The 4,235-nt window shown below is 38.6% G+C and overlaps 1 long non-coding RNA gene across 1 annotated transcript; it reads right to left on the bottom strand.

Annotated features, from left to right (window-relative positions):
* Positions 1–484: 484 nt before the first annotated feature.
* LOC308535884 lies at positions 485–3,395 on the bottom strand. Its single transcript, XR_013997314.1, has 3 exons — positions 3,339–3,395; positions 2,347–2,541; positions 485–585 (listed from the first exon to the last, which is right to left on the bottom strand). It is a non-coding gene; the product is annotated as an uncharacterized lncRNA (long non-coding RNA).
* Positions 3,396–4,235: the final 840 nt, after the last annotated feature.

The raw sequence follows: 4,235 nt of genomic DNA, 5'->3' as shown, positions 1-4,235 counted from the left end.
AGAGATGAAAACTATAAAATGAACCAAACGAATTATGGAACTAAAAAGCTCAATGAATGAGATAATGAATGGATATATTAATAACTGATACGCAACAAAAGCTAGTTGCTATGTCAAGATGGCCTGACATTTCCATCTTAGTCATCAGTCATTAAGGGCTGGCAAGATGTAGACATAAGTGAACTTCACTTAAAAATGCAAATATATAAAATAAAAATTCAAGTATTTCCTTCATTTCACTATTTAGAAAATGTACAACTGCTCAGTAAGACATTTTACAAAAACTGAAATAAAAATGCTTAAGGAAAGTAGCAATTAAGAATGTTCTCTATGTAAGAAGATGGCAAAAATTTTCACTTAAAGACAAATATTAACAGTTTAGTATTACAAGTTTATTTGATGCATAAAGAAAGATTCTCAGAGGAGGAACACCAAGTTTCCTATTGCCTGCAAAGCTGTCCTCAGGATTCCCACCACCAGGTGTCTCCAGGACCGGCCTCGTGTTAGCAGCGCTCAGTCATCTGCTCTGTTGTTCCTGCCAGAAGGAGCACTTCGGTGCTGCCCTCTGCTGGCTGCTTCTGAGCCCTGTGAGGATGGTAAACAGCAGATGCTTAGTATTTTATTTTTCCCTCAATGACTTGCATTTTTTAAATAGCCACAATAATAAATGGAATTTCTCATTAAATTGCATTTTAACAATGAAAATGTGTCAGAGCAGAGCTACTCGATTTCAAGTATAGGTTCTAAACTGTTCTGAAAAGTACTTATGTTTCTAGGGAGTGGGGAGAGGGGGTCCCAGCTAAGGAATCCAAAGTCAGGAGGCTGCCAGCGATGCAGATGGCTTATCGGGTAATACTTGCTGCCTCTGGAAGGGCGGTACTTACAGGATCCTTGAAGATGCCCTTGGACATACTTAGTAGCCACTTTAGAGATTTTTTTTAAAAATCCCTCAAAGACATTGCCAAGCATTTGCCTTCACCACCCTTGTACAATACACTCATTACCTTGGAGATGTTAATCATTTGACACTGAGGCATAATTTAGAGCAACAACCTCTAAGGAGAACAAGATAGCCTGGCTGGTGATCAAATGACCGAAAACAGCTCCAGAGGCCATTGCTTATAACATTGTTACCAAGGCGTTGGAGGTGGGATCTGCCCTTTCTGTCTTCCCCACACCCTCCTCCTGCAGATCACATTATTTTTAGCCACTTTGTCAATTTACTGCCCCTCACCCCTACGTTAATCTTTCCCTATTTAACATGTATGTCTTTATATAGAGTAGAAAACTATAAAGGACAGTTTGTCTAAAGACGCCCTCTAGTGATAATAGCAAAGGTCACAATCAAGAAAGTAAATTTACCAAGCACCTGATTGTGTTGGAGTAACTTAACCCATTGTGTTTAAGTTGTTATCTTAAATGTTTCTATTTAGGGGAATTCTGGCAAGCGATTTTATAATAGTCCTAGAGGCCCGGTGCACGGAATTCATGCACTCGGAGTGGGGGTCCCTCAGCTGGGCCTGTGCCCTCTTGTAGTCTGGAAGCCCTCGGGGGATGTCCGACAGATGGCCTAAGCCAGTGATGGCGAACCTATGACATGCGTGTCAGAGGTGACATGCGAACTCCTTTTGTTTGTTTGATTTTTCTTTGTTAAATGGCATTTAAATATATAGAATACATATCAAAAATATAAATCTTTGTTTTACTATGGTTCCAAATATAAAAAAATTTCTATATGTGACATGACACCAGAGTTAGGGTTTTTCAAAATGTTGACACGCTGAGCTCAAAAGGTTCGCCATCTCTGGCCTAAGCTGTCAGTTGGACATCCTTAGCATTGCTGAGGAGGTGGGAGAGGCTCCTGCCACTGCCGCTGCACTCGCCAGCTATGAGCCCAGCTTCTGGCTGAGCAGTGCTCCCCCTGTGGGTGCGTAATGACCACCAGGGGTCAGCTTCTGCATTGAGCTTGTGCCCCCTGCTGGTCAGTACGCATCATAGCGACCAGTTGTTCCACCTTTTGGTCCATTTGTATATTAGCCTTTTATTATATAGGATTGCTAAATTTTAGAGCTTCAAGACATTCAGCTTAACGACTGGTAGATCAGGTTAACTGTATGAAAATATTAAGGGGAAAAAATTAAAGGCATGTAAAACCAAAAAAGGAGGAGAGATGCAACTGTCCTGGAAGAACATCTGAATGGTAAGTTCATTTGCCAAAGTTATACTATTTAGTTAGCTTTCACGCCCCACTAATCTCATGAACCTGGCACAATAGTAATTATGTTTTAAGTTTAGAGGCTAATTACTGAGTTAAATTTATTTTCTCTGATTCTGCATTGGACTTACAAAGTTCGTTTCCTTTCCAATCATTTGCTGCGTTCCAATACTTCTTGGTAGAGTCACATGTGTTTTTCTGATTCTCTTTCTGCTATCATCTTGAGAAGTTTGCAAAAGCGGAGTTCTGAGTTCCAGATGACTTCTATGTGAAGCATTACGAGTACATGTTAACGGCTCTGAGATTTCTTGAGATGCTCTTTGTGTCTAAAGCAAACAAAAAGGATAGATTTTTAAAGTAAGTATAACATGAACAGTTACAATTGCCTTCTTTAGTTTTGAGTCAACAACTCAGAGGTCAGTTTTAAGTGTGAAAAAAAGCTGACATTTAAAATATTTATCATCAATGTCCACTGAATTAAATCTGAGTTATAAGGTTAATCATTCTTCTATTAGTACTCGTGTAAACTGATAAATCAAGGAATAATAGAATCAGTTTAAAAATTTTAAAGTAGAAGGATATAACTTAACTCAAGAGTATGGAACAATTTTTAAATCACATTCCCCTTCCTTTTTTTTAAAAAAAAATGTTTTATTGATTTTTCACAGAGAGGAAGGGAAGGGGATAGAGAGTTAGAAACATTGATGAGAGAGAAACGTTGATCAGCTGCCTCTTGCATACCCCCGACTGGGGATGTGCCTGCAACCAAGGTACATGCTCTTGGCCGGAATCGATCCCGGGACCGTTCAGCCCACAGGGCAACAATCTATCCACTGAGCCAAACTGGTCAGGGCCCCCTTTTCTTTCAAATAGTCTTGTTTAACATCAACTGGTCTTAAAAATAAAATGATCCTCCGCTAAGAATCATTCAGAAAGATCAATTCAGTGATAATAATGATGGAAATTGAAATACTAAAAAGGGAAAACAAATGCCACCTTCTTTCCAGAAATCTGTAAAATAAATTGCCATTAAAGGAAGTAAAGGAAAGGCAAAACCCCTGTATTTATCAGAAACATAATTTGCAGTGAAGTGATTTATAGCACATTAAATCAATAAATTAACCTGTAAAAATAAGTCGAGTTGTGTCATGTTGTCTGTTATATCCTTTACCAATTCATCAAGCTTCGGTGTATGCTTTTCTACTTCAAAGTCTTCCGCCATATGCTTGTCCTGATATCTTCTCAGCATTTTTACCATTTGTTTCCTCTGCTCTATCTCAGCCTCTAGTTCTTTACATTCCTTTAGAAGTGCTTCCCTCGATAACTCCTCTTGAGCTGTCTTTTCTTCATCCCGACGTATACAGTTTGAAGATGACGGTTGCAGTTTTCCAATAAGATCATCATTCTGCATGAAGAACAGGATCTAGTTTGGTTATGAAGGTGTGTTCACCAGTATGACATTTTGAAATGAATTCAATGGCAATAGCATGTTATCTGTATGGTGGAACCTTAATTACTCAGAATCAAAACCAAAGTTAAAATGACCAGGAGTCACAAAAATACATTTACTGGTGCCGCCTTTGCCCCACAACATCTGCACTTGACTTTATGCTCCTTTTTCTATGACTGTTTCATGTCTTTCCTCCACAAAATGACTACCCGTTGGCCCTTAGTAGAACGTCTCTTACCTCTTCCCCCATCTTACCTCTTCACAATCTTTAAAAAAGTTTTAGAGATATCATTTTGTGGTTTTCAGAACTGTCATCAAATGCTTCCCAAGATAAGACTTTCAAAATGAGACTAATTCATGACTCTTACAAATATGGATTCTAATGCCATAGGTCTTTTACTGAACCAAAAACATTTGGTGCTAATTAGAATTGCATTCCAAGAAGAAATGATTCCCTGGATTACAGAGAAATTAAAACTCTTACTGTTAAAGTTTAGCGCCATAAACTCTACATTTTTTTTAGAACCAAAAGAGTGGGCGTGGGAGGCTTAACTCAATAATGCTGTCTTG

Source organism: Myotis nattereri (genome assembly GCF_964212035.1).
Source record: "Myotis nattereri genome assembly, chromosome: 21".
NCBI lineage: Eukaryota > Metazoa > Chordata > Mammalia > Chiroptera > Vespertilionidae > Myotis > Myotis nattereri.
This window is presented reverse-complemented; position numbering and strand designations above follow the sequence as displayed.